This window comes from Eubalaena glacialis, chromosome 7, assembly GCF_028564815.1.
Source record: "Eubalaena glacialis isolate mEubGla1 chromosome 7, mEubGla1.1.hap2.+ XY, whole genome shotgun sequence".
In the NCBI taxonomy this organism is placed as follows: Eukaryota; Metazoa; Chordata; class Mammalia; order Artiodactyla; family Balaenidae; genus Eubalaena; species Eubalaena glacialis.
Genome location: NC_083722.1, coordinates 46,203,777 through 46,217,202, shown reverse-complemented (window position 1 = coordinate 46,217,202; position 13,426 = coordinate 46,203,777).

The window sequence follows — 13,426 nt, the reverse complement described above, 5'->3', positions numbered from 1 at the left end:
GAGGAAGGGAGGGAAGGAAGGAGGGAGGAAGGGAGGGAAGGAAGGTGGGAGGAAGGAAGGAAGGAAGGAAGGAAGAAAGAAAGAAAAAGAAAGAAAGAAAGAAAGAAAGAAAGAAAGAAAGAAAGAAAGAAAGAAAGAAAGAAAGAAAGAAAGAAAGAAAGAAAGAAAGAAAGAAAGAAAGGCAAGCTTGATTTATAGAATTTCTGACCTACCATGGCCAAGTTCAAGCTACCAACATGTCACCAATGCACAGTTGGGAAGGAAGGTGAACCATTGGCTCTCCCGAGTGGTGAATAAGCCTCCAGGACTTCACTGGATGCTTCTACACCCTGTCCCGTGTTACTCACTTCAACTAGCTTTGCTGATTTGCCTTTTTCTACGAATTTTCAGTCACTCTTTTCAAGGACTGACTTCAATGTGGAAAGGTAATAAATCAACATGAGAGCAGTAGGCTGCCAGGTTCCTTAAAAATGTTATCTTTAAATACAATCCTTATGATCACCAATAAACCACAAGAAAAATTACATGTACTTTTTTCAGGAAGCATATTTTAAAACTCATATAAAAGTATGAGATGAATACTTCTGGAGTTTATTTTGATTTGTGTTAGGGAAGCCTGCATTATAGTTAATAATTTTATCCTTTCAGGGGGAAAAAAAGTAGACCATTAACTCTAAAAAAAAAATTCTGTGTTGTTTTATAACTACTTCCTTCCTCATTTCTCAATTAATTTAAGCTTAGTTTGTCTCTGCTAGTAAAACTCCAGAGCTTTAAACATTTGCAGTAAACCACATGTTTATGTATTTATGTATTTTAGGTATCTTGGTTTCTGGCTCATAGTTGTTAGAATCAAATGAGAAAAGACTGCTCAGCAATTCTTTAAACATCTTACCAACTGAGGCTTTGAAAGAAACCAAGAGTAATGAGAGCTACTCAATCCATAACCTGACTGCTGGTGATTCACTGGATTTTTTTTAACATATGGGCTAAATGGAAAAATTCTATAATATTTTATTAGTGATAAAGTCCTGTGATTACTTTAAATCACAATAGTCATTAACATACAAGGAAGAAAAGAGATTTCAGATAGACATTTGTGGATGTCTTCACTACCCATACTGTCAAAAATTATTTGAAAGTATTCTTTACAATCTTGAAATATGTAAAACTTTCAATAGTCAAAATATGCACTTTGGTAACAATGTGTTTGTAATTTTTGTTGTCTACAAGTCACCTATCGAGTTCAGTGAACAGTCTGATTTTCTTCCAATACTTTAAACTCAGTATATTTTTAGCAGAAACAGGATAATTCATTGGTTTCTGGGTGTACATATTAAGTTCAGAAGTTACATCTCTCTGAAAAAGGAGTAAACAGAAATAAACATCTTGAGCATGGAGTATCACAAAGCTCTAATTCCAAAGACAGGCTGCTATTACATTCAAACTATAAGTAAATTAAAAATGAAACAGCATGATTTTAATTGATTTGTACCAGATTACACAAGATAAAAAATTATAAATATCAGATGAAAGGAAATAAGTAATCAGAATATCCCGGGGCCCTTAAGTGCAAGTTCAATATCCATGTTCATTTTGTAGGATGATGAATCATCAGGGAAAGTTTAATTATGATCAACACATCTGTTTATTAAACCATATTGAGGCAGAAAATTGTGCAATATATTCAAATAATTTTATAGCCATATATACATTTATATGAAAATGTATGTGTATACATGGTGTAAAGGAAAATTTCACTAAAAGATATTTTTATAATTCAAGAAAATGTTGACCATATTTTTATTTTATGAAGTCTAGATTTTGCCAGTTTGGACTAGTTGAAATATCAAAGGCATGTGTTTCATTTGCCTTACTTTCAAGACCAAAATTATTTCTTCATAGTGTTGCTGTTCCATATTACTAGTGATTAAAATGTGAAAACCTTTGAAATCACTTGTTTTAATGTGAATCTGGTTCAGTTAAGTTCAGCAGATGGTCTGACTTTGTTTAATCCTAATGTGTCTAGACTTTAGCATTACCTATTTTGCCTATCCCTAAATTTATACGTAGAATTGACTAACTAAATGGAAGTTCAGTTAAAGCAATACAGAGTTCTTTCAAGCATTTTAAGTAACATGCATACAAAACTAAGGGGGTGGAAATCACCAAAGTTATTGGGTGACAAAAATTTCAAGAACAAAATTGTTCCTAAATAAATATATCTGTGTTAAGTTGAATTGCATAAATAACATACCTTATGAATTATGTAATATATAATCTTAGTGAGAGAAAAATGATAACTATATAATGTATATATATTATATTATATAACATATATAATATATAATCTTAGAGAAAAGTGATAACACTGCTAAGGTTTATTAACTGCCTTTCATGCCTCAAGATGCCCTCTGCTAAGCACTTTACATGAGTTATCTGGGGTAATTATCTCAAATCTTTATACAAAATAGCTATTTCCATTAGAAATTTAAGAATTTGAAGCACAGAGAAGTAACTTGTCAAAAGTCATACAGCTGGGAAAGGGTTTGGTCTAGGAATCAAACCCAGGTTGAGATGCCAAACTCTGTGTTCCAAAACAACACTGGGGTTAGCAGATGCAAGCTATTACATAGGATGGATAAACAAGGTCCTACTGTATAGCACAGGGAACTATATTCAATATCCTTGGATAAACCATAATGAAAAAGAATATAAAAAAAAGAACGTATATATATGTATAACTGAATCACTTTGCTGTAGAGTAGAAATTAAAACAACATTGTAAATCAACTGTACTTCAATAAAAAAAATTTAAAAACAAAACAAAACAAAACAACACTGACATTTCAGTGACATTTCAGTCACATTCTGAACACTGAAGTTCAGAGGTCAGCAAACTATGGCCCATGGGTCAAATCCAGCCTGCTTCCTGCCTTGTAAGTTTCATGGAACACGACCACCCTATCAGTTTACACATTGTCTTCAGCTATTTTACTACAACAAAGTTGAGCCACTGCAGCAGAGACCATACAGTCTGCAAAGCCTAAAATATTCACTATCTGGATGTTTACATGAAAAGTTCTCTGACTTATGCTTTAGATTTCTAATTTGAAATTTGAAATCAATATTCTATGTTATTTACTGCAATTTCTATTTATCTGACTTAAACAGTTGATTTGGTTGAAATAATCATTATACATTTAATAAATATATCAACATTATATGATTAAAACTGAAATTTTAACAGTTCCTCTAAAGAGAAACAAATAAGAAAGAACATAAACTGTCACCACTTATCACAAAACTAGGATGTTTTCTTATACATTCCATAATAAAAATTGCTATCTTATATGAATGAATTATTTATTGCTATTATGATTCAGCTTAAGAACTTTTCTAGTTTAAAAGTGTGCATATTGGGGCCAAAACTTAGCTAGTATATGTCATAAAATAATGATAAAATTCTAAAGCAATCAAAATTAAAATGAGATATCATTGGCTTCCTTAAAATAGTATAAATAAACCATCAACATTGACTTAAATTTTATTGAAGAAGTTATTTATAAGAAACTTAGTTATTAGAAATAACGTTAGCTATTTAGGAGGTAATGGACAAAGTACTTTATTACAAAAAGTGCAGCACTGTAATCATTTTTGCAGATTTATTTATTTAAAATTAAACTTGAATTTCTCAGCAGATTCCTTTGCAGTATACGTTTTAAAAATTTTGATCATAATATAATCTAAAGTAACACCTCACAAAGAAATCTAGCTGGGTCCCTGGACCAGTTGCACACACTGGCGGTCTCTTGGTAAATTCACCTCCATCTGACATCTGGTCTTTAATTTATAAAGCTGATTTGATAGTCCACTGAGTGTACTCCCCTCTTGTGAGCTGGCACACATTAAGTTCACAGAAACGGTTGCATAAAACTAAATTGCTATTTTATTTATATTCATTCAAGAAATATAACTGCTGAGCAGAGGAGGCTCTGATTTATCTTCTTTAACAGTTTAGGAAACTCTTGCAGAAGATCTTTCCACAAGTATAGACTGTACCACTTTCAATGCCTATTGGATCTGTAATATCCCTTTATTCATTTTCTCAGGGCCTTACACAAATATTCAGGTTACTTAAGAGCACAGTTGGGGTGGTCTGATTCTTCTAACCAAGTGTATTGGAAGGATGGATCTTAAACAGATCTCTTAACATAATCCCATATAATCTCTCACATGCTATGAGAGAAGGGAAAAATAATTGTGTCATGTTCTTCTTAAGATGACTGACCAAAAGAATGCATTTTTAAAAGATTAGTTTAAAAAATAAAAGATTAATTGTTATTTAAATATTTAGAATAGAATATGCCTAGGTTCTTATATACTGTGCTAAGAATATCGGACTTTACACTGTGAGTAGAGAGTGATCTTGAAGAGATAAGCAAGAGATATATAGTTAGATCTTCCCTTTAGGCATATCCATCTCTGCTTATCACCTATCCGTATGGAGAGATAGGATGGCTAAAGAGAGTACAGTCCATATCGTGAAATAGGATGGGTAAAAAGGGCACAGACCAAGAGACCATTCTAACTTAGGAAGAGTATGTGTTATAGAAAAGAGGTCAATTTTCCTTTGGACAAATTGAGTTTTAGATGCTTTCATTTAACCTAAGAGTTTCTTAGGCAATATTCTATGATTTGTACATTCAGAGCCTATACTATGTTTTAATGATACCAGTGTCCTTGTCAAATCTGAAAGCTGCTTCTCATTCTACTTTATTTTAACAGCATTTAATATTTTAAATCACCTTTAGGAAATGGATTTACCCGGTTTCCATGACACTCTGCTTCCCAGATTCTACTATCTAATTCTTATCTCTTTTTTTTCAGTCTGATTTCTCTTTCTAACCTCTAAGTGAAATCTGAAGGTTTAATTCCAAGTTTCTCTCACATGCTCATCTCCGTGTTAGGGTTATGATCAGAGTTGAGTTCCTGTGTGGCCTGGCATGTTGAGACTGTGTGCTGGGCTCGTGGGATGCAGGGGAGTGTGCTGCGTCTCACTCATCCCACTCTCACTGGCGATTAACAGATGAGGTGCTGGAGCTGGACCAGGAAAATCCTCTGGATGCCAACCGGACATCGACATTATAGTACCTTGAGCATTAGCAATGGACCAATCTTGCTCCCATGAATGGTTGGATGGTCGACATTATATGACTCAGCTCCGAAGACCTCTGGTGATCCCTCCATAATCTGCTCACCCAGGGGTTCTAAGAGGGTGGAGTCTTCTCCACGGTGGCCCAACTTCCTTAGGATTGGCTGGTTCCTTGTCTCCAAGCTCCCCTTTATATAAGGGCAGAAAGGACTTAAATTGCCTTCCCAGGATTGCATTCTATTCTTCCTGAGTAGCAAGGAGAAGGAAAAAAAAAAAAGCAAAGAAAACAAAATTGCTTCTACATCTAAATGTCTCAGTGTTTATACTTCTTGCCATATCACATTTATTTTTTATAACAAGATCATGAATTAGGTATTGTTTCTCTGTTTTATAACACCGGATATTTAAGTAACATGTTCAATGTTATTTAACTAGTAAGGATGAAGAAACAAATTCACATGTGACTGGGTTGTGAATCATATACTTATACCCATTACTGTTTTTGCCCATATAATTGTAGAAATGAATAGCAGGGAGGCATAGGACATGCAGGAAGGCTTGTTTTGTTTTGTTTTTAAGATATGAAATTTCTTTTTTTAGCATGGTGAGACCACACCTGTTTTCTTGACGAGAAAAGTCCAAAATAGGCAGAATGCCATTTTCCTGGGACAGTCGTTACTTGTTTGGACATAAGTGACCCTGAGTCAACGCTGAGTCAAGGCTGACTCACACCACTAAAGAATTTTTATCAAAATATGTAATTGTTTTAATCTAGTGCTCTAAAGTAACTTCACGGATTTTGTTTCCATATCACTAAATTTACTTTTCAGCTGACAACAAACATGACTAATTTCATTTCAGTTGATTAGTTTGGTTATAAGCTACTGAAAATAGAGGCTTTGCAGCAGAAGGGACTTCAATCATACCTGTATGAGTAGATACATTCTGAAAAGAACTGGAAATCACAAATCCTGGTGTGAATTGCCGCAAAGTGGAACAGTGAGTAGACAAAAAATGCAGAATGTATTTTTCTATAAAGTCTTTTTCAACACGAAAGTGAATTAAGAAATGCCTGCTTAAAAAAGCATCAGAGCCTCCTGAGGAAATAAGTAGAAATTTTCCTCCTTTAACCTAATCACTAGGATTTTTATTTGTGGTTTGCAAGCAATAATATCAAATGCATGGTTGTTGTAGTACATTTTCAAAAAGTCATCTGGTAAACTTTTATTCAATTATGATGCATTTCTATTTTTTTTTTTCTTTAAAGATGAAGTTTACAAAAAAAAAATTCTCCTTGGTGGGTGTCAGAAACGGCTTCACAGAAGAGATGACAGCAAAGCAGGATTTTGAAAGATGAATTGCTGTCAAATACAGTTTGTACTGTAAGGTGGGTGTGACTGAGGAAATAGATGTTTTCAGTAATGACCTAATAGTAATAACACTCACTCTGCTCCCCAGACCATCACCAAAAGGACTTGCTGAGCCTGTGCATGCCTGGTACCACATCAGTCCCAAACCAGAGCTGATCAGGATGCACCAACCTCCAACTATTTACAGAGTGGGTAAGTGGTTCATAGACCTTGGAGGAAAAAATGGAAATATGACTTGAGAAGAAATCCAGAGTTCTTTTTGAGGTAAATATCAAAACACAGTAAAAGCCAATTTTTTATGCCATGTATCTCAGATGAGAATCTCTATTAAATATTCTCCAAAACATCAGTTTATGTTCCTGTTGACCCGGGGGCACTTTAAAATATTTAAGTGTTATTAGAGTTATCAAAAGCACACTAAATAATGTTCAGTAGGGTTTTAACATTAATATGTTTTACTATTTTTTAATTACTGGTAATAACAGACTGTTTTTTCTTCTGAAGTATAGTTGATTTACAATGTCATGTTAGTTTCAGGTGTAGAGCAAAGTGATTCAAATATATGTGTATATATTTGAATATATATATATTCTTTTTTGGATTCTTTTCCCATATAAGTTATTACAAAATATTGAGTATAGTTTCCTGTGCTATACAGAAGGTCCCTATAACAAATCTGTTTTTGATAAAAGATACCACTTCAGTGGTGCTTCAGGCCCCTGTGACACATTGAGCAAGTGTAGGCCTCATTTCTAGCAGAAGGGGCTAATTTACATGGTTGTTAAGTTACACTTCTATCCTTAAGAAAACCCTCCAGTTTCTAAAATTATAATCATGAAGTTTTGCAAAACAACTTTATAAATTATTGTCTATCAGGACTAATATTGCTCTATCACAGCTTGGTGTTAGAAATTAATGCTGTCCAAGCAAAACTATTTCACAGAATCAGCTAGAAAACACAAATTACTCTATAAATTCAGTGAAATTTCAGTTAAAAATCTGGATACAGTTTATTAAACTATTTGAAATACTAACTTTAAAATTTACAAAGAGTAAGAGACCAAGAGAAGTCAAGACAATTTTGAATAATAACTAATTATTGAGTATTTATTATTTTCTAAGAACAATTCAGATGCTTTACATGAATACGTACATTTAACTTTTGAAAGAACACTACTATATAGGAATCATTAATACCTTTACTTTGCAGATGAGAAACTGAGACACAGAAAGTCTAAGTAACTTGCTAATGTCATGCTGTTAAGCAAGGATAAAATTGAGGTTTGAACCTTGGTATGCTAGCTCCAAATATTACATGGTAAGCCAGTACATTATACTGCCTGTATAGGAAAGTAAAAAGGGAACACTTGACTTAATATATGGCAAAATAGGTTGAAATTAAGATATTATAATTTTGGCATGAGAATAGACAAATAGAGAAATGGAAATGAGAGGTGGCCCAGAAGCAAATCCATACAAATATGTGCATTCAGATTATACCAGAGCTAGTGGTTTTACAACCACATCATTAGAGAGAGGACAGATTTTGTTTTTAATATCTTTATTGGAGTGTAATTGCTTTACAATGTTGTATTAGTTTCTGCTGTACAAAGTGAATCTGCTATATGTATATCCCCATATCCCCTCCCTCTTGAGCCTCCCTCCCACCCACCCTATCCTACCCCTCTAGGTCAGAGGATGGATTATTTAATACATGATGTTGGAAACATTGGATGTCCAAATGGAAGAACAAACTATAAAAGAGTATTTACTTTATATTATGTAAAAATATAATCTAGATGGAATAAACATGTAAGTTAAAAGAATATATGACCTCAAGATAAGATTTTAAAAATAATTATGTATGCACACACAGACACAAACACACATCTGCACATATATGCAAAACAGCAAATGAAGAGCATAATTCATTTCACTACACTGAAATTTAGAATTTCTGTATGATAAAAAAGATAAAGCTGTGAACTGCAAAATTATATTCACCTTGCCTATAACTAGCCAAGATTTAGTGTCTGAATGTGTTAAATTTTCTAAAGATAAAAACAAAGAATAACTAAAATGAGCCAAGGATTTGAACAGGTAAATTACAGACGAAAAATCTGAATTGTCAATGAAAATTTCACAAGCTTCATATTACTAGAAATGAAGTAAATATTTATTAAAGCAATGAGATATAATTTCACATCTATCAAATGGTAAAAATATAAGTATATATGGTGTAGATATATAAAAGAGCCTATATTTGAGATAATACCAAATAGGCATAGACTTGAAGAAGCAGAACCTCACATACCTTGCTAGTAAGCATATATAGAAGAATAACCATTTTGGAGAACAATTTAGAAATACCCACTAGTGCTAGTCATCCACATGCACCAGTTTCATTATGATAGCTCTTTTAAATATAAATGATTATGTTATTTAATATATTAATCTATTCTAGAGATAGGCAGCTGTGTATAAATCTCTCAGGAAATATTTAATATTACGTAACAGAGGAATATTTTCAAACTTGGTAGGAGAGTTGCAGTCTTTTCTGGAGAATAAGGTCCTTTTCCCAAGGGCTGAGCTCTGGGAATGAATCTTAGTCCACGTAAATGTCCAGAAAACAGAGTTCATGGTCAAGGCATCCTTCTCTCTGTTTCCTGTGTGCTGTTTTCTGCAGTCCTTATCCATTCAGACTGAGGGTCAAGCTAAAGGCTCAAATATAAAATGTAACACTTAGTTATCAGAACATAAAGCTTTTTCTCACATTCTGACTACACTTATTTGTGTACTTTCTGGGAACTTACCTACTTTGTATGAAAGAAAAAGAGAAAGAAGCACCCACTCAGAATGTTTCTTAGATCTTAACCTCAATAATGGGAGGTCAGGAAGTTGCTGGAGAAGATTCCTGCCTGGCATCTGTATTCAAAATTGATAACATGCCTTAAGACTCATTCATGCATGTGCTACACAAGCTAGACATTGCTGGCTTTGATGATGGTATGATATAATCATTTCTGATATCAGAAATCTCTCATTTTCAAGTCCTGAAAACCAAGGTTTAAATCTTTAAATATTTGCATGTATTTCTTTCTTTTGATAGCACATGCATTTATTTTTTAATTAATTATTTTGAATTACATATCCCTATAGTATATATAGATAGATTTGTATGCCAGATACATCCCTAAGAGAGATTCTCAGGAAAACTGTTCAGAGATTCAAAGGGACAATGCTTACAAATAATCATTCCTTGCTTACTATTTTTTTTTAATCAGTCATCAATTTTATACACATCAGTGTATACATGTCAATCCCAATCGCCCAATTCAGCACACCACCATCCCCACCCCACCGCGGTTTTCCCCCCTTGGTGTCCATACGTTTGTTCTCTACATCTGTGTTTCAACTTCTGCCCTGCAAACTGGTTCATCTGTACCATTTTTCTAGGTTCCACAAACATGCATTAATATACGATATTTGTTTTTCTCTTTCTGACTTACTTCACTCTGTATGACAGTCTCTAGATCCATCCACGTCTCAACAAATGACTCAACTTCATTCCTTTTTATGGCTGAGTAATATTCCATTGTATATATGTACCACAACTTCTTTATCCATTCGTCTGTCGATGGGCATTTAGGTTGCTTCCATGACCTGGTTATTGTAAATAGTGCTGCAATGAACATTGGGGTGCATGTGTCTTTTTGAATTATGGTTTTCTCTGGGTATATGCCCAGTAGTGGGATTGCTGGATCATATGGTAATTCTATTTTTAGCTTTTTAAGGAACCTCCATATTGTTTTCCATAGTGGCTGTATCAGTTTACCTTCCCACCAACAGTGCAAGAGTGTTCCCTTTTCTCCACACCCTCTCCAGCATTTGTTGTTTGTAGATTTTCTGATGATGCCCATTCTAACTAGTGTGAGGTGATACCTCATTGTAGTTTTGATTTGCATTTCTCTAATAATTAGTGATGTTGAGCATCTTTTCATGTGCTTCTTGGCCATCTGTATGTCTTCTTTGGAGAAATGTATATTTAGGTCTTCTGCCCATTTTTGGATTGGGTTGTTTGTTTCTTTAATATTGAGCTGAATGAGCTGTTTATATATTTTGGAGATTAATCCTTTGTCCGTTGATTCATTTGCAAATATTTTCTCCCATTCTGAGGGTTGTCTTTTCGTCTTGTTTATGATTTCCTTTGCTGTGCAAAAGCTTTGAAGTTTCGTTAGGTCCCATTTGTTTATTGTTGTTTTTATTTCCATTACTCTAGGAGGTGGATCAAAAAAGATCTTGCTGTGATTTATGTCAAAGAGTGTTCTTCCTATGTTTTTCTCTAAGAGTTTTATAGTGTCCAGTCATACATTTAGGTCTCGAATCCATTTTGAGTTTATTTTTGTGTATGGTGTTAGGGAGTATTCTAATTTCATTCTTTTACATGTAGCTGTCCAGTTTTCCCAACACCACGTATTGAAGAGACTGTCTTTTCTCCATTGTATATCTTTGCCTCCTTTGACATAGATTAGCTGACCATAGGTGTGTGGGTTTATCTCTGGGCTTTCTATCTTGTGCCATTGATCTATGTTTCTGTTTTTGTGCCAGTACCATATTGTCTTGATTACTGTAGCTTTGTAGTATAGTCTGAAATCAGGGAGTCTGATTCCTCCAGCTCCGTTTTTTTCCCTCAAGACTGCTTTGGCTATTCGGGGTCTTTTGTGTCTCCATACAAATTTTAAAATGATTTGTTCTAGTTCTGTAAAAAATGCCATTGGTAATTTGATAGGGATTGCATTGAATCTGTAGATTGCTTTGGTCAGTATAGTCATTTTCACAATATTGATTCTTCCAATCCAAGAACATGGTATATCTCTCCATCTGTTGGTATCATCTTTAATTTCTTTCATCAGTGTCTTATAGTTTTCTGCATACAGCTCTTTTGTCTCCCTAGGTAGGTTTATTCCTAGGTATTTTATTCTTTTTGTTGCAATGGTAAATGAGAGTGTTTCCATAATTTCTCTTTCAGATTTTTCATCATTAGTGTATAGGAATGCAAGAGATTTCTGTGCATTAATTTTGTATCCTGCAACTTTACCAAATTCATTGATTAGCTCTAGTAGTTTTCTGGTGGCATTTTTAGGATTCTCTATGTATAGTATCATGTCATCTGCAAACAGTGACAGTTTTACTTCTTCTTTTCCAATTTGTATTCCTTTTATTTCTTTTTCTTCTCTGATTGCCATGGCTAGGACTTCCAAAGCTATGTTGAATAATAGTGGTGAGTGTGGACATCCTTGTCTCATTCCTGATCTTAGAGGAAATGCTTTCAGTTTTTCACTGTTGAGAATGATGTTTGCTGTGGGTTTCCTGTTTATGGCCTTTATTATGTTGAGGTAGGTTCCCTCTATGCCCACTTTCTGGAGAGTTTTTATCATAAATGGTGTTGAATTTTGTCAAAAGCTTTTTCTGCATCTATTGAGATGATCATATGGTTTCTATTCTTCAGTTTGTTAATATGGTGTATCACATTGATTGATTTGCGTATATTGAAGAATCCTTGCATCCCTGGGATAAATCCCACTTGATCGTGGTGTATGATCCTTTTAATGTGTTGTTGGATTCTGTTTGCTAGTATTTTGTTGAGGATTTTTGCCTCTATATTCATCAGTGATATTGGTCTATAATTTTCTTTTTTTGTAGCATCTTTGTCTGGTTTTGGTATCAGGGTGATGGTGGCCTCATAGAATGAGTTTAGGAGTGTTCCTTCCTCTGCAATTTTTTGTAAGAGTTTGAGAAGGATGGGTGTTAGCTCTTCTCTAAATGTTTGATAGAATTCACCTGTGAAGCCATCTGGTCCTGGAATTTTGTATGTTGGAAGATTTTTAATCACAGTTTCAATTTCATTACTTGTGATTGGTCTGTTCATATTTTCTGTTTCTTCCTGGTTCAGTCTTGGAAGGTTATACCATTCTAAGAATTTGTCCATTTCTTCCAGGTTGTCCATTTTAATGGCATAGAGTTGTTTGTAGTAGTCTCTTAGGATGCTTTGTATTTCTGCAGTGTCTGTTGTAACTTCTCCTTTTTCATTTCTAAATTTATTGATTGGAGTCCTCTCCCTCTTTTTCTTGATGAGTCTGGCTAATGGCTTATCAATTTTGTTTATCTTCTCAAAGAACCAGCTTTTAGTTTTATTGATCTTTGCTATTGTTTTCTTTGTTTCTATTTCATTTATTTCTGCTCTGATCGTTATGATTTCTTTCCTTCTGCTAACTTTGGGTTTTGTTTGTTCTTCTTTCTCTAGTTCCTTTAGGTGTAAGGTTAGATTGTTTACTTGAGAATTTTCTTGTTTCTTTAGGTAGGCTTGTATAGTTATAAACTTCCCTCTTAGAACTGCTTTTGCTGCATCCCATAGGTTTTGGATCATCGTGTTTTCATTCTCATTTGTCTCTTGGTATTTTTTGATTTCCTCTTTGATTTCTTCAGTGATCTCTTGGTTATTTAGTAACGTATTGTTTAGCCTCCATGTGTTTGTGCTTTTCACGTTTTTTTCCCTGTAATTCATTTCTAATCTCATAGCGTTGTGGTCAGAAAAGATGCTTGATATGATTTCAATTTTCTTAAATTTACTGAGGCTTGATTTGTGACCCAAGATGTGATCTATCCTGACGAATGTTCTGTGCGCACTTGAGAAGAAAGTGTAATCTGCTGTTTTTGGATGGAATGTCCTATAAATATCAATTAAATCTATCTGGTCTATTGTGTTATTTAAAGCTTCTGTTTCCTTATTTATTTTCATTTTGGATGATCTGACCATTGGTGTAAGTGAGGTGTTAAAGTCCTCCACTATTATTGTGTTACTGTCGATTTCCTCTTTTATAGCTGTTAGCAGTTGCCTTATGTA